This window comes from Pinus tabuliformis, chromosome X (assembly GCF_031772625.1).
Source record: "Pinus tabuliformis cultivar Carrire ecotype Pingquan chromosome X, CPIR1, whole genome shotgun sequence".
Taxonomy (NCBI): domain Eukaryota; kingdom Viridiplantae; phylum Streptophyta; class Pinopsida; order Pinales; family Pinaceae; genus Pinus; species Pinus tabuliformis.
The window spans coordinates 466,837,039-466,856,157 of record NC_142308.1 but is presented as its reverse complement, the minus strand read 5'-3'; positions in this window follow the sequence as shown (position 1 = coordinate 466,856,157).

Here is a 19,119-nt window from a genome sequence, read left to right as displayed (position 1 = left end):
TCTTGGTATTCACCCTTGACTTGTTTGATTACTAATTTGGAGTCACCATAAACTGAAATTCTCTTTGCATTCAACTTCTTGAGGATTTTCAAGCTTGCAATCAGTGCCTCATACTCGGCTTCATTATTAGAACAATCAAAAGCCAATTTATATGAACAAACTCTTACATTACTTGGGACTTTATTTGGTAGGAAAATAGGGTTGCGTATCCAAATACCAATTCCTACACCATCCTTACCTACTACTCCATCAAAATCCATACTCCACAAACCGGCTTCTTCCTCCAAGTGCTAGAATTATGCCTGCTCTTCTACCTTTGGCTATTGTCCATCAATTTTCTATTGCTGGCGAAATGTAGACTGTCCAGTGGTACTTTCAAGCCTTTGTCTCTCTTGATCAAATACTGCCCTGAAATTTTCTGTTATCTCTGGAATATCTTCCACTTCAACTAGTTGACTATTTACATCATTAAAACCACTGTCAGAATAAAGAACAAAAGATTCTAGATCTATATGTACATAGTTAATTGGATGATTCAAAGGTTTCTCCTTGCTTGTGATCATATACTTCATCTTCTTCTCCCTATATAATTTTCTCAACTGAACAAACACGGGAATAGTGGCATAGGAGAAATCTAACTGCAATATCCCTTTGGGTTTTTCACCCGACGACTTAGATAAAAGCATGCCAAATCTACGGGGAATGTCAACCACAACTACATACATGAGAACATTCTTTGTTGGAACCTAATCTAAAGACACTAACAAATCCTTAATGAGACCAATACATCTGACCCTACCAGAATCAAAGGAATAAAGATCATGATATTTGCAAGTGATTTCCAAACCCAATTTTCCCATAATTGCCTTTGGCATCAAGTTGTGAGATGCTTCTAAATCAAACATGGTGTTGTGAAAGACATAATCATGCAACCTAAGGTTGATGTAAAATGGGGCTACTTAACTATCCTTAGATTGGCCTTCTAATGCTGGACCAAAAATAAGCTCGGGTTGGTCATCTTCTACATTAACCATATCAGACAAGGGATCTACATTCAAAATATTTGACACTTGACTCTTATAATTTAGCCAGAGGTATCAACACTTTTAACTTAGTAATCTCATTCCCTAAGCTAAATGCTGTAGTTTTATCTATCTCTTTGACCGAAGCATCCTTCTTTTCAGACTTTTCCTTTGCTGCACTTGGTTGATTTGACTTCTCATTTGCAGATTGTACTTTGCTGGAAGAAGGATCTATTGGTTCCTTTCCTTTTTCTGAACATTTGGAGAATCATTGTTTGGTTGCGCTGCTTCCTTCCACTTTTGAATTAGATTGATTGGTACATCCCTGCTCTTAAGTGAATATTGTCTTTGCTACACTATCAGTGCATTCATATATCCCCTCTGCTATTCATCTGATTCTTCTTCCAGGGCTGTTTCATTGGCTAGTATAAATCCTCATCTTTATGTACAGCCGGGATTTCTGAATATTCCTCATCCTCTGTGATGTAGATAGGAAAACCATCTACTGTAAAAAAGTGATTCTCCTCTCTTATTTGATTCTCATCATCCTCTGACTATGGGCCATGCACATAGTTTTGTTGTAGTGGTGTTTTGACTTACTGTTGTGCTGATTGATCTTGCGCTCTTTGCTCTCACTGTTTAATCCTGAATTGTGGCTGCTGCTGACCATGAAAATTTGGATTTCTGATCGGTGTCTCGGGCTTATCTGTAATGGTGAATCTATCAAACATTTTCTCAATTTTATGAAGTAAATGATCTGAGGAAGAAGCTTCTTCCTTTATGGTCACCTTCTTCTCAGTCTTTGTCCTAGCTCTCTTAGCTAGTAGATTTGCCTCCACACTCACTGCAATTTTATGCATATCCTCCAATGTAGCAGGATCTCATTCTCTCAATTTGTATGCCATGTCGGGATCAAAACCATTAGGGAATTTTATCAAAGCTAACCTCATCAGTGGTTTGATGTCAACTGGAACAGAATTATAGATAGTATTGAATCTTACACAGTAATCCTGAACACTTTCACCAACATTCGTCTTTATATTTTCATACTCGGAAAGAATTTGGAGTGGATTTTTCTTTACCTCCCAATGATCCAAAAATTGTCTCTGAAGAACCTGCAATGTATTGATAGTCCTGGCGGGCAGTGCTCTGAACCACTTTCGTACCTCGCCTCCAAAACTTTGCACAAATAATCGCATGGTCACATTCTCTTCATCTATCTCATGAAGATCAAAGAAGTCATTCATCCTGTCCACATGCTGCTGCACTGTGATACCTTGGGTAGCATCAAACAATGGTATTTTACTTTGGTAATCAGCAGGCATAGCATCCAAGTTCTGTGGAAAAACGAGAGGTGCATATCTGGCAGCCATTGCTCGAGGTGGATTGGAAACTAGCCTTGGAGAAGCAGGAGGATTTGTAACAATAATGGCAGTTGATGCGATGGGTGTATGAGGTGTTGAAGGAGGTGAAGAAATGATAGATGTTTGAGGTGTTGAAGGGGGAGAAGAGACAACAGATCTCTAATCAGATATGGTGGGCTGAACGGGAAGGGTGGGGATAAAAGGAGGTTCAGTATGAATTTCAGAACTAGACAAAACAACAGATGAACCCAGAGTAGCAGATGCAGATTCTAAGAGCTCGGGAATATTGGTAGCCACAATAGAAGTTTGAAGATTCAAAATATAAGCATCAATTGATCTATTCGCTCTTTCAGTTTCAAGATATTGGAAAAACTGCAGATTTAAAACAGTATCACCAACTGCACTTTCAGATTTAGTTTCAAACAAAGATAGATCAAAATGTTCATCAAATGGGAGATCTTCGAGGTATTGAAAAATGACCGGGCATGAATGAGATCTGAAAACCAGTGCTGGACTCAAAGAACTTTCTTGCCTGATAATTATTGGAATGAGATTTTGGTTTTCATACATGGGAGGAGGATTAGAATCAGGATTGGCCCTGGTGTATCGTCTAGAAGCTAGTGTGTTGAATTATTCCCAAAATTCAGATGGACATTACAATCTTTTCAGCCTACTGAATTCTAAACCTATCATCCAAAAGTCTAGAATTGTTTTAATGTACTGGGGTAATATTTTTCAGTTCCTTCCCCATTGGAGTCACCACTATGTTGGCACCTAAATCTACCTCAGGCTAAAGGAAGGCAGGTCTAGGGTAACATCAAACCATGATTAACCTTGTAGCTAGCCCTACCAGGTCGGGAGAGGGCTCCCTCCTTGTCAATCTCAGTTAAATCATGGCAACTAGGGCTTGAGATGACTGAAAACTAATGTTGATTTTAGGCTAGGTATATTTGCTCAGAGGATTTTGATTGATTTTAAGGGTTGGTTGCTAGACCAAATGAGGAAGGCAGCTTTGGGTCCGGGAAATCAACTCAGATTTGCAGAGGTTTTTGTGGGGCGAGGTAGGAAAGTGTTTTAGCACTTTGAATTGGATGTGATGGTAAGTCTAAAGACTGGTGAGGAGTTGGAGAGGGCATGCAAAGTTCATGAGTCCTCTTCAAATAGCAGAAAACATTAAAAAACTAAATGTATCCTCAAGGCAGAGCACTGAACATCAATGGATTCCACCTAATTCTCTTGATTCATTTAGTTATGAAGAAAGAAATAGATGTTGGCACATATACACATAAGAAAAACACTAAATAACAAAGGGAGAAACAATGCCAAGACACATTACCACAAGAATCCCACAAAATGCTGCAAAACCCTGGTTCATTTCCTTGCCAAACTGCAGAAGTGATTTACAATAGTGCTCAATGCATCCACAAGAGTCCAACCTTTACAAATGACTAAGAAAGTACATGAGATAGGCATCAAACCACCTATGCTAGCCATCAGGGGTCGAATCATGAGTTAAGGAGTTGTTTATATAACATCTAAACTATGAACTAGAAAATAGGTAGTGGAACAACTTGCCTCTAAAATTATGGAAACTGATTCATTCAACCTCAAACTACCTCTAACTGATGTATCTACCCCCACAAGTGATTTTTCATCAAATTTACATCATCTTACATGATTTACCATTACAAATTTACCAAGGAGAAAATCAGAAGTCAACTGATAGTCAAACTGGGCGAAATTCTGGACAAACAGGCAAAACTGGCAAAATTCCTCCTATGCATAGCACCAACGATCCTATGCACAATGCTTTTTCTAGGCCACTTTTGGAAGGCCTCCCAAAGTCAAAATTAGGTGCAGAATAGCTCATTGGAAATATTGGTGAGTCTACTTTCTGGAACAACTTGAATTTTTGGATTTGGAGTCCATTTGCCCCTCCAAAAATGGAATCTCCCAAGATTGCTTCTTGTGTGGCAAAAAAGTGGCAGAAAGGGCACTTTTTGGGTGTTTTTTGCCCTTTTGGAGACCCAGAACTTGTCCAAAATTCTCATCCATTTCTAAGCATGCATATTTTTTCATGCTGATTCCAAAAATGCAAACCTTTTTGCAAATGGAGGCCCCCAACAAAAGCGCAGCGTCGATGGCGCTATGCACCTGCTAAAAAAACCTGTTTTTTGCTTCAAAAATTTTAAAAATGACAAAAATTTCTCCAAATTTCTTGAAATTTGGTATGAGTGATCCTTTTTAGGTGCTTTGCTGGGCCAATGATGCTTCGGCCAAGATCTTAAGCTTATCTTGCCTTGTTTCTTAAAGCTCTTTTTAGCTTAGCCTTTAACCTCTTCACTGTTGTTTTGCAAATTTTGTTCTAGGTTAGGTAGGGATAGTCGATATGGTGCAACATTTTCTTCTCTTTGTTGGTTTTCTCAAGAAATTTCTCCATGTGAATGTTTTCCCTCTCTAACCATGATTCCTGGTCAGCCTCAATTTCTTGCTCAAGGGATGTCATTTTGATTTTTCTTCTCTTTGCCACTTGCCTATTTTCTCTAATTGTTTGCAGCTCCATAATAGCTTGCTTGTCTTCCAGTTGCTTGTTCTCTTGCTCAAGAAAATTGATAATCCATTTGGCCCTCTCAAGATCAAGAGATAAGGCTTGTATTTCAGCCTCCTTCTCTTTGATAATCATGTCTTTGAGTTTTGAGCTTTGAGAACCCAAATCAATGTCATCCTCCTCAACCAAGACAAAATCCCTATCTTTCCCTTCAGTAGGGCCCTCCTCATGCATCTGCTGCTTTCCTTTGTCTCTGCCCTATACCTATTCAACTGGAGAAGAAGGAAAATCCCCTTTCACCCCCGGTGAAGATAGCATTTTCCTGTGGTCCGATGAAGAAAACGAGACCCCTTCCACCTCTAGTGGAGATAGTACTCACCTGGCAGCAGCAAAAAGCCTCCTGGTGCCTCTCTCATAGGTGACAAACACTGGCACACCTATAGTTTCAATCTCATGAACATCTGGCTATCTTCAAGGCCCTCCTTCCTCTTGAAGCACTGATGGAATTACCCGAGGGCCTTTCAAAATCTCATGTGCAATGGAGGTATCCCATGATATGTTCAGCAAACTTAGTTGATGCAAGACAACAATTTTAATCAGTGAGAAGTGGTAAATGTTGTTGAACTGGCGAGGAAAAGATTTCTTTTGCACATATAGAGCCATCTTCTCAATATTCCTACATATAAAGTATGGGAGGTTCATCATCCTCACTCTTGTGAAATTCATCAACAATCTGACATGATATGTATATAGGTGGGAAAACCTCCCTTCATAGGTAAAATACTTGATGATGAGTTTCATGAGAGAAGCATAAATGTTATGCAAGTATTTGAAAGGAAAAACCCTGCTGATTTGCCTGTGATAACCAGCCTTAATGTAAGGCTCATAATGCTCTTTTCCCACATGCTGACCCTTATTCCACTGTTCACCTACATTAGGGATGCCTGTTGCTGCTGCAATGGTTTCAGGTGTCAAGGTGAAAGAGACTCGAACAAGGCTCACCTGGCCATTGTGAAGATGAAGAACAAACAACCTAGCAAGCTCATGATGATATTTCACCCTCTCTACCATTTCACAAAACTGATAACAAGACTGGTGTTTAAAGCAAGTTACAGCAAGAGGGCAAGCAAGTAATTCTGTGAGAGTGGTGGGCTCCTCCCAGATGATTTTCCCTCCTTTATGTGGTTTTCTTGGTACATGAGCTTCTTGGGAAGAATCACTAAAAGTTTTATCTTCCCTCTCATAGTCTAAATTTGTCTCCATGCTTATGAATTTGGAGTGAAAATTGATGAGTATGAAGATATTTTAAAGTATGAGGATGAATAATGTGTATAGGAATTGAATGCTAGTTTCTTTTAGGGAATGAGGGAATGACTGGTATTATGAATGTAGATGAGGGTTTTGATAATGAAATGGATGTAGTGAGGGAATAGGAAGTGGGAGTTAGGGTTTGGGAAGTGAGTGTTAATGATTTTGGGAAAGGGAAAGGGATTTAGGGAAAATAGTTTAAGGGAATAGGGTGTAGGAAAATAACCTAAGGGAATAGAAATAGAAAAAAGCAATACCCTTTGCCAATCTTATGAGACAATTTGGAGGATAGCTAGGGCTTAGTTTTTGAGACATGGAAATCACCACAACTGATGAAAACCCCCTTGCTAAACAAGATGAGAAGCTTTACTTACTTGATGAGAGGTCAATTGAGGAATTTGAAGCAAAGGAAGGTGATGGGAATTGTTTTGATGATCAACGGACATGTGTGTAGTGCTACCTCTCAGGTGCGCAACACAATTTGTATGCGTAGCGCCAGAACAATTCTCAATGGAAAACCTGCGCAAGTTGCACAGTGCCAAAGCTCAGGTGTGCAACGCCGGAAAAACTTTGGGATCTTTCTTCTGTTTTTGCCTCTTTCTTCCAAAAACACAATTTTTTGCCTTTAGCTCATTCACTTGCAACAATGAAGACTCAAACACATGGATTGGCCTTTATATCCCCTTTCTTTTAATTTTTTCATTAACCAAACCCACTTTTCTTAGAATGTTTTGCTAGCTTTTTCACAAATGCCCTATTTCACTTTATTTCTGACTTTTTCCTTTTTGCAGGTGGAATTTTACATTGATTTCTTGCATGGTAGGAGTGGATCTTGTCACCAAGTCACCAAGAACAACTTTGAATACATATTACATATAGAAACATTGAAATTACATGAAATTTTTACAATAATGGAAAAAAACCTGTTTTCACCTCAAAACAGAGTTTTGAGGTAAGACAAATTTATTGAGCATAATAGAAGTAAAATTTACGATTTTATGAGATTATTTATCCTCCTCATGTGCCTGCTAACATTTTATTCAGTTTTGGATGATCATGATGCCAAACCCTACACCTAGTGAGACTAAAACCCTAGAATTGATTTTTATGAATGAAATGAAACTAGATGACAGTAAATGACTAAAAAATGTGTGAATAGGTCAGCAAGTGAATTTCATGAGGGAAATTGACATGAAACTACTACCATCAGTTGATCCATTACCTAATGGAATGCAACTGATCGGATGGGACACCTAACATGCATGCAAAAAGAGCAATTTGATCATTGATGGAGGGATGAAGATACTGACACTAACAATGTCCTCTCTTAAAGAGGAAGACGTTAGTTGTGTCTTGGCTGAGCCCCAAATAAGCTTAAGGATCACTTTCATTCCTAATCAGGAAGAGGGATGATCTGATGTCTCTTCTCTATTGGTAGGTGAAAGTCATATTTTAAGCCATCAGAGATAGAGAGAAGGTAACTCGACCTATTATAACCAGTCAGAACCACCATTTCAACGAAAACGAAGTTGCCCTAAGTTTCTCACTAGGTGGTCTCCCTCATAATGTTGTATGAAGATATTTCCAGGCCTTTAGTAGGATGGTATAGAAGAGAAAATGAAAGGCAACATGGAATATTTGAATAATGGTTTAAAAGCAGACATGGAAGGTTTGAAGGAAGGTTTGACAAAGTTGCTACAAGAAATGCTTCCTAATGTTGAAAAGGTATTAGATGAAATTCAGGATGAGAACTAAATAAATGTTAATCATGATTTCATATACTCTAACATTGGATTGAAGACCAAACATATTCCAAAGATCAATATGAGAAAGTTTTATGGCAAGGATCTGGTAACATGGATACTAGAAATGGAGCAATATTTTGATCTTCATAATGTGAAACACACACAAAAGGTATTCATTACAACTTTATATTTAGAACCCAATTAGTTTGTATGGTATCGACGGATTTGTTCTTGTAAACCATTTGTCACTTAGTCAATTTTTACAGAGGAAATGATAGAACATTATGAGGATACAAAGAGAAAAACCTTCTTTATTCAATTGATAAATCTTAAACAAAAGGGTTCAATGGCAGAGCACAGTGAGGAATTCCAAAAATTGAATATAAGGACAAATGATATTCCAAAGGAGCATAGGATTGATGTCTTCATAGGGACTTTAAAGGATAACATCCAACATGAGGTTTGCCTTCGGGAACCTGATTCATTGGAGAAGGAATTTAGGTTGGCAAGAAAAATTGAAACAAAAATTATGGCAACAAAGAAGCCTACCACTCATTACTATAAATATGGAAGTGTTGTTGCTCCTAGACTTCCACAACTGGCAAAGTTAACACCACAACAATATGAAGAAAATAGAGCAAAAGAGATTTGTTACAGTTGTGATAGAAAATACACTAAACGTCATAAATGTGTTGAGATGAAATTAATTTACATAGATTGGGAGGAGGAGGGAAAAAAGGAATAAGAAACATCAAAAGAAGAGGATATACACTAGGAACCAACCCCAAAGAAAGAAGAAATGAATTCGACCATATCTTGTAATGCATTGAAAGGAATTACCACTCCTCAAACTCTTAAGATAGAAGGTCATACCAAGAAGAAAAAGGTAATAGTGTTGATTAATTCAAGTAGTACCCATAGTTTTCTATGGATAGTGACGTAATATCAACCTATCTATGGGATAATATGTATTGAATATTATAATTCTTTCCATTCCCATGGGTGGTGCTGATGTTGTACTAGGAGTGCAATGGTTACAATATTTGGGTGTGATAGTTTTAATTTTCAAGAACTTTTCTTCATTTCTTTTGGGAAGGAAAGGAAGTTGAATTAAGGGATATTGCAAGGAAACTAGGAAAGGTAATCATCTCTAATGGCATGAAAAAGATTCCAAGGAAAGAAAAACAAGGCATAATTACACAACTATGTTCACTAGAGGTTCAAACAGTGAGATCATCTATTTCTCCAAATCTCCAAAAATACTTGGACAATTATTCTAAGGTTAAAGTAGTGGAATATCAAAACGAGAATCAACAACAATTTCTCCAAATCTTAAAGTATAACCTCACTTTGGCACATAATAGAATGAAACAACAGTCATATGAACATTGTAATGAAAGAAATTTTGATGTAGGTGACTGGGTATTTTTATGGATACAACCATACAAACAAATTTCCTTCAAGAAATATAAGAAGGATAATAAATTATCACCAAAGTATTATGGTCCTTACAAGGTGTTGCAAAAGATTAGTACTATGGCATACAAATTGGAGCTTCCTACATCTTCCCGAGTGCACACAATTTTCCATGTTTCATGCTTAAAGAAGGTTATAGGTGAAAAACTCCCAATTCAAAAAATATTGCCAAAACTTGATGAGGAAGGAAAAATCATATCGGAACCTAAAGAAGTCACGGAAACGAGAACTCGACAGCTATGAAACCAATTAATTTCAGACTATCTCATCAAGTGAAAGGACTTACCCACTGAAGATTCCACATGGGAGGATGATAATTTTATACAGAAGCATCGAAAACTACTCAACCATTGAGGAAAACACATTTTTGAAGGAGAGGGGCATGTTAGATCCCTATAATACTAATATATTCGCTCATTTTTATTGTCAATGTAACCCCCTTATTGTTATTGTTGTGCCCATTTAGTCCCCATATTTTTATTAGTGTGCCCCATTGAAGCCCACTATTGTTATTTTTGTGCCCTTACGTTATTATCGTTATGTCAGCTCTAATTATATTGTGACCCCTTAGACTCTTATATATAGAAATGAGGTTTCTTCATTTGAATCATCGAAGAATTGTTCATTTATGTAATGTAAAGGAGGTTTCACCCTCGAAGAGGATAATTTTTAAGTCATTGATTTATCTATTTGTGAGTTGCATAACATTCTTTGTAAAAACTCTTCAATAAAATAATTATATCTTCATTCCACCCTTGATTTTTCTAGTTGGGTCACCAACAAGAAGCAGAAGGAGGGATTTTTTTATGTCCTGATTTCCAAATATTTCTAGAGCTAAATAATGTGCAAGCTTGTTGTAGATATCCCCATCCTCAATAAGTCATTCTATTTTTTCTTGCTCGACACCTTGTAAAACATACCTATGAGTGTTTTAAATCAATGAATAAAATTATAATTATAGATAAATCATGTATCAAATAGAAAAAAACCCATCCATAAAAGCATTGTCAAATGAATTATGAAAGGAGTGACTAAATTGTATTCATTTGCATGGTTAGATCATTAGACTGGTTTCAAAGTGAAAACATTTTAAATTAGATATTGGCAAATGAGGGTAAGTGACAAATAATGAATAAACACTAATGATTCAAAAAGGAAGGGTTGATAATGAATCTGGACTTATTTGACTACTAAGACACATAATTCTATACGAGAATACCAACGATCCCTAATTAGTGCAAGGTGTTTGGCTATCACAAAACCCTTCACTTTGTCTTTAAACAAAATTGAATCTCATTCATGAAAAATGAAAGCAATAATGGTTGAAATAATAAAAAAACATTGTAGCTAATCTTATCTTTAATTCAAATTAAAGATTAGTCTCTCGTGTTTGGAAAATGAAGCATCTCCATATTCTACTTGAACTACAAGGGAACGAGGAAGATGACTTTACAAAAGAGAAAATAAGGTACAATAGGTCTTACTCTTCATATATTTTCTTAAAATGAGTAATCATCATTGCTTCAAGATATGTATTATCCACCAATCCTGTTTGCATTGCTCAAAATCCTGTATAAGGAATAGGAAGATATATTCCATAGATTTGCAGTAGGTTGCCCGACCCAAAATGAGGAACCCATTTTCATCTGTGAATGTCTTGTCATGTTTTTAATTGTAACAAAAGTAAAATCTTATGCAGAAAACAGAAAAAATGTAAAAACTTGACAGAGAAAACACACCTTCCTCATAAGTTCACCTCTTATGTGTATTTTCATTGATATAGGTATATTCCCTTTGGGCACGTGCTTTGACAACTCCTGAATTTTATTCCACAATGAGATCAATCAAATTAGATGTATAGTTACTTTTGTTTGAATTTTTTTTCTAGGAAATATCTAGTATTATACACAGTTTCACGAAAAGCTTAATCTGCTTTCATTAACAAAATGAAACAAGCAACCCTCAACTCGCAATGCTCAAATGGGTTGAATTTTAATAGATCCTGAAAAAGAAACCAAGAGTAATCTGGTCAGATAAAAGTAATCGATGAATACATAGGAAGTGTAGACTTAATTCTCCAATAAGTCATAATCTAGGTTTACATAGCAATCACATACTTGAATACCAAAGGAAAATCCATTGCATTATTAAATTTGCTTAGACAACAATGAAAATTAATCTCCTGATAAAGTCCATACAACTTACCAGTCAGTTCAATAATATTGTAATTGATAATGAAGTTAGGAATCAAAACAAATAAACTACCTAAATCATGGGTTTTTGCATCTTTTAAATAGATAACTGGTACTTAATCAAAAGGTGATGGAGGTGTTAAATTTTATGGATATAATGTGACCGTGCGATTATACACAAGGTACATTCATGAAGGGGATATAAACTATTTTGATAATTTAAATAAGGCACATGTATGGTTAGTTTGAGTGTAACACACCCCCTTACATTCCTAAACTTGGAGTGGTTAATAGGTAGACCCAACTCCCGGAGTACAATTAAGAGAATGGGATCTATAAGTGCCTCAATATATATATATATATATATATATATATATATATATATATATATATATATATATATATATATATATATATATATATATATATATATATATATATATATATATCTGTGTGTGTGTATGTGTGTTGAGGGACTTCTAGAACCCATTATCTTAATATATATTATTGGTGATTTCAATTGGACACACGCATAACACATAGATGCTAAGATCAACTCTTGGAAGCTTCCCTCTTTTTGGTTTAGTTGGATTTTTGGTCTACCTCTTATGTTTAAGCCCGTTTGGTCTATGGGTTGCTTCTTATGTCTAAACCTATTACATAAGTGAAGACTGTAAACCTATTTTACCAACTAGAACATATTCATAGTCTACATTAAATTAGTAATTCTTGCTCCATTTTCTAGCAATTTTTCCAAGTGTACGCCCAACTAGTGACTATCAATTACTTGAATACATAATAGCTTGGATAAAAAGGGATGAAACAAACCCAAATAAATAAATATGTGAAAATTATGCCAATAGTAATTGAAAGTTGTTCCACAAAAAAGAGGCTTTATTCAGTTACAATTAATATTTCTAGGGCTTTACAAGTCACTTCCATCCATGCAAATATGGCTCCTTAGCAAACCATGATGAAGCTATATTCCCAAGATGAAAAACATAATAAAATAATAATAGGAAACTCACTTTATTTACAGTACCATGAGCTCCCCACAAGTGCTTTAGAGCTATCTCGGCTATATATATTGGTACCTTGATTTACCACAACACATTAATAACATCAGAGCATGGGCAACATTAATGCAATAACTACCATATCAAAGGTTTTGGAGGAGGAAGGGGATGTGAGGGAGTGGGAGACTGACTATGAAAGATATGTCTCCCATTCCAAACCCTACTAACAATCTATCCAAGTACAATAATAAATCATTATGCTACAAGGTAAACATTACAACAGTAAATGAGAAGTACTTTATGTTCTTTGGTTGTTCCTCATCTTATTCCCCAATTGAAAAGTTGTGCCTCTCATCAAATATTTTCTTTTGCTTCAAACTTTGTTCCGGGAGAGATCATAGGTATATATTGTATGAAAGTTTGTGAAATATGGTTAATAGGTGGCTTGATTTTCCTTTTTGGAGGCGATATGGCATGTTATAAGAACTTTTCTTTGTATTTTCCTTTCCCAAACCATGAAATAGAAACTTATGCACTCTTTCTTTGGAAAAATAAAATCAATTTAAATTTTCATACCATTCACCCTATCATAAATTCTTGTAAATCCAAAAGTTGCAATAAATAAGATACCATTCAGCTTAAAATACCCCTTGGATTAGACGCATATGTTGCAAGGCCCATCAAACGGATATATATCAATATAGGAAAAAGCAGGAAAGAAAAGTGCCATAGCCCTTCCAATCTACCAAAAGCACATATCTCAATAAATTTGTAAACAATTTGAAAACCAACTACGATCATTTATCAAAAATCCTCTACTGATACTAATTAATGTTAATTCCATTTACTGAAAGGAAATGCCTAAAAGATTATTGAGGACTCAATTTTTAATAATACCCAAGTGCAATTTAACTGTTGTATACACGATTCATATGGCCAAAATATAAATACTTCTAAAAAGACTCTCATGGCACATTTGAACTACAAAATTTGATTTGTGTAATTCAAAAAATAGGAAAGCCAACAACAATACAAACGTTCAAAATAAAATGAATTTCATGTCTTAGTTGATCTGGTGCAAATCATTTGACTTGACTGAGTGAAAACCATCCCGATTGAACCTCGTGCCTTCAGATCCTTGATATCATTTCTATAAAGTGAACCATTAATATAAAAAATCAAGGAAAACATTAATATTTAGTGAGAAGAACCACATACTTATCTGCAAAACATATTCATACAAAAATCACCAAGTCTTATTTCTTTTAATGACTAAATGGACCAACTTCAAAGGAACCACAGTAGAAGGCATGCACTTATCTCCAAATTGTATATATGTGTTGAGTTAAGGGGTATATAAATTTATATAGGTATGAAATTTTATTGTTTTTATGGAGGAAATACCAAATTAATAATTGAATGAAACACAACTACAAAAATATGAATGCCTAGTGAAAGAAACTTACACCAAAAAGTAGGTAGAAAAAAAGGTTGAGTTATCTCGAACATTCATCAATTGAACTATTCACTAGACCTAAAGCCAATAAGTACAAAATTAACATCAAATTCATACAAACAAATCAACAAAAATACAACCAATAATTATTTATAAATGATCTAACATATGGATATACATAAGGAAAGTGAAAGTAGAATGTTTTGAAAATTAAAATTATTCAAATTCTTAACAAAATCTAAAAAACTTTGTAATCATTTTATTCTAATTTGTATGTATCATTCCTAGCATTGTATCATAAGTTTCAAATTTCTATAAGATATTCAAGTTGTACAAAAGCATGATCTGTCAATCATACTTATACATGTGTCGCCACTTTATTCTACTATACCAATGTAATTGAAGCTAAATGCCTTCTAATATATACAAAAGGTTGATGTAATTATGGGTAATCAAACACCCTATTACCATCCTTCTTCCTTATTCTGTGAACACTTTGAATGTACCATGTTCTACAAGAAGAAAATTGTTTTGTACTTCGAGGAACACCTTTTATTGTAGTACATTTAGTAGGGGGGATTGAGTTGCTTTCAAAAAACACCCCACAATATGATCCAATTGAAACACCCTTTTGTGGAGCCTTCCCATATTCCCTAAAGTAGACCCCATTTCTCACTTTCATCAACCTATATTTGGATAATGTCAGATTTCCATTCAACTGACTAACTAATGATGCTTTGAACATACCCTTACCATCAAGATCCACCACTAGTTTTATAGTTTTGCTTACATTTTCATCAATGGTATCTAAAATTTCATCCAACTCATGTCTCCACTCACTATCCATTAAATGTAATTCACTTTCAGTGTATACCAATGAGGAAAAATATTGGAATATAGAGTTGGAACAACTTGACCGAGAATCATCAACTACTTCGTCAACAATTTGGAATGATGGAGAATTTTGATCCTTTGTCCATGGTCATTGGCTAGAGGTGTTGGCGGGAGATTTTCTTTTTTCACATGATTATTTTTCAGGAGATACTTCTTGGTTTACATCTCTATGGTGTTGATTATGAGAAAGGGAGAACATGTCTCATACGATGCGCTATTGGCATTATCTTCAGTGTTGATATGGTCCTTTTCCATTGATGTCAAAGGAGGAGAGTATTTGGATAGATAGAGATCAACTTCAGAGTTGCATCTTCATTGTTTGACAGTGTATGGAGATCAACCTTAGATGTTGGAGATCAGATTTAGGTTGACATCAATGCCAAAGGAGGAGCTTATTTGCATTGATGTCAACACGGTCATGGTATTGCTAATCATATGCCTTATGTCTACCTAATGATGATAGTGCTCTTCATGATGTGTGATGAGTGTTTTGCTTGATGGCCTTGCTGGTTGGGATTGATGTCAACATACTTATGACTAGACCTAGTGTAGGAATGGAGGCTGAGTAGAGATGGATTTTATACATATTTTGTTGATTAAAGGTGTTGCTACTTTAGATGGTTGGATTGGTTCTATAGGTGTTGCATATGCTTCTACATGTGATGGAAGCATTGGAGTTGTTGTTACTTGTGTTGAGATGTGGTTTTATGTGTTGGAGGTGCCTCTATTAGTGTTGAAGGTAGTTGGATGACTTGATGATGTTGGTGTAGGAGTTGGAGATATTGCTACAGGACTTAGAGATGTTGCTACAGGCATTGGAGGTGTTTAGATAGGTTGTTATTTCTGCTTAAGGAGATGAAGGTGTTGGCCTTGGTGATGAGGTTGGAAGACAATGGATTGCTTGTCACTAACTTGTTGTAGGAGTCCTTAGCCTATGTCAGCAGTTGTAAACTTGTTACATAGGGTTGGAGGTGTGTTTAGAAGATGATGAAGGTGACCCTGAGTTTTTGCAATGATATGGGGTTGAATTGGTTTGAGTTTTCCTTATCCTCTACCCCAGTCACATCAATGATGGGTCATTAGTGTGACTAAAAGGCTCCAATCAATGGGAGGTACACCTATGCATGCGATCAGTCGAATTTTCATATGCTTGTGTGTGTGACCAAAGGAAAACACATAAATCTCTCTGGATACCTCATCCATATCAAATAATTTTGGTATTGTGGCAATGTTCTTGATTGGAACATTTTGGTATATGATCATAAAAGGTAGTGGGGCATCTAGAAGCTAATCAAAGTTGAAAATATATAATGGAAGGTGGAGTTAGGAGCTTTATTGAGTCAATGAGATGAATCTAGATCAAATCAAGCATATCAAGAGAGTTGTGAAGCCCAGTAGTTCTTCATAATTATTGATTTGAGCACCTTAGTCAATCCATATATTAGAGGAAGTTCAATTTTAGTATGGTTGATTCTCTTGATGTGTTGAGGGAGTGTGAGAGAGAAGAAGAGTGTGCAAGTTGTGTGAGTTGTATTGTAGAATTTTGGAAGCAGTTTGCAGATGTTGCTGCAGATAGAAGAATATGTTTTAGCCATCATATTTGTGCCGTGAGTGAGAAGGTGAAGTTTAAATTACTAGAGGTGTGTGGAGAGAATTTATTGCAGTTTTTGGTGTATTTAGAGGTTGGAGATTTGTTTTTTCATTGTGTGATTTGATGATATGTTGTTGAAGTGTTCATGTTGAGAAAATATCTGTTCTAGTGTGACAATCTATGAAATGAGAACCACATAGAGGAGTGGAGTTGGAGGACTCCGGTGAAATAAATATGAGTGAGAATTTTTCTTATTCTAATGGTGGTTGGATTTTTCAGTAGAAACTATGCAAGGCTTTTTGGTCATGGTGTCTTCTACAAATCAATGTTTATAGAGTTTATTGATAGTTCTGGAGTACCTGGGCGATGATCGTTGATTATGGTGGTCTTTAATGGATGGTAGTCCATAGATCTGCATTAGAAAGATTCTCCATTTGATAGTAGTCATGAATATATCTATGTAAATATTTTTCTTGACTAATAGAATATTTGAGAAGCATAGCAGCAGTTGGTGGTTTTGTTTCCCTAAAGATGGTTTTCTACCAGAAATTTCTGTGTCCATTGTGTTGATTTCTTTCTTCATTTCCAGTTTATGTTTGATGTTGTGGTCTATGGTTTTGTGTTTTAGTTCGTGCATGTTTAAAGAGTAATAATTTGGAGAAAAAATTATAATTCCCTTCATTGCCGATTCACTCACCCCCCTCTCAATAGTGATCTAGTTTCCAACAGTTAGGTTATCAAAGTTATGAATGGATTGATGAAGTTATTTTAGGATTATTGTATGTCTTTTCATCTTGGAAAAAGCTTTCTATCCTATTCAATTTCATCTAGTTTATCTCAAATAACATTCAAGAGAAGTTTATAAAATTCAATATAGAAAGAAATTCCAAACATCAATATATGTTAATTTACTTATTCTTATATCACCAAGCTGAGAAGTTTCACATGCCACAATAAAAGCTATATTCATAGTGGAGGCTAAAATTTCTTATTCACTAGAGCTCATTAGTCAGAAAGAATTCAAAAGATTATTCATTCAATTATTTTGTTAACTAGTTCCTATACTTATCATTATGTCTTCTGAGCAGTTATGTAGTCCCAAGGATTTCAACTAAAATTAAGACAATTTTACATTTAAGTGAACAAAAAAAGGGTAGCAGATTGGTATCTGTGTCAGAGTTTCACATAGATTAGGATTTAAGGTTTTGAATTGTCACCTTATAAAGTACCAATATTTCTTCAACGAAAATTTTTGCTTTGGAGTTCATAAGGCAGAGCCTAGATGTAGATGAATTTCATTGTATGTCTAGATAATATAAACCTAAGTTTAAAATAAAAGCTCATATTAGTTCCTTTATAGAAAATACTAGAGTAGTTGATAAAGAAGCAAAAATATTATTAAATCAAATGAAGTTTAAAATGAGTTTTAGCTGGCCTTATGACACTTTGGGAATAATTTCATCTATCAGACTTGAGTAGAAGTTTGTTCCTTATATTCATTTCTCAAAGAGAGAAATTGACCAGTATGTTAATCGAAAGGTTTGGGAGGAAAATACTTTATAGGAGGTTGAGAAACAAGTGTGAAGTCATACAATGGTAGAAACCTCTCATCTAAAATAAAAGGGTATGAAAAGGACAAGTGAGATTATTTGTCCTAGAATTTCAGGTTCTAAGTCAACAAAATGTAGAATTTTCAAAAGAAGAAATACCAAGTAAGTAGAACAATAATCATCTAAAGAAAGGAATAAAGAGGTTACAACTATAGTGATGGTGTCAATTGAGCCTTTGTTTACTCTACAATACATTGAAGAAATAGTAACTAATGCATCTTCTTCTCATTTATCTAGTAATCAAAGCATTTTTGCTAAATTTAGAGAGATGAAGAAAAACAATGTGCTTCTAAAGTCAACTACATATGCTTAGTTTTGTAATAAAACTTCCTCTAGCGAAAAAAAATTATTTGCATTAGATCCTGATACTAGACAGTTTCAATTGGCATTTCTTGAGCCAAAGATTCTAGCCCCAAAGACTGTAGAGGACTACAGAAATTCTTTGTTTTCTTTTGATACTAAATAAATTCACCCTATATACAAGATAGATCTACATAAGCAAGTGGGTGAATTGATCTACTCTTCTATAACAAGTATGTTATGGATGTTTGAAAATTCTTTGAATAACATTCATTCTCAGCCGATGTTGGAAAAGATGACACCATTGGCAAAATGTATAAGGATAAAAGTTTAGAAGATATTGTTATCAAATTAGAATTGGATCCTAACAATGTTGATACAACTCGGGAGATTATAGAGAATAAAAATGCAGATATTCAAGCATTACGCAAGAAATTAAAGTTACCAACAATAGAGCATCCTCAAGCTCACTAAGTGGGAGAAATTGAGAAATAAAAGGAAAACATGTTGTGTATGATTGTGGATTAGAATCTGCAAATACATAAAATGGAGGCTGAGATAGAAAGTCTAGTAAAGGAAAGATAACAAAATGTTGGT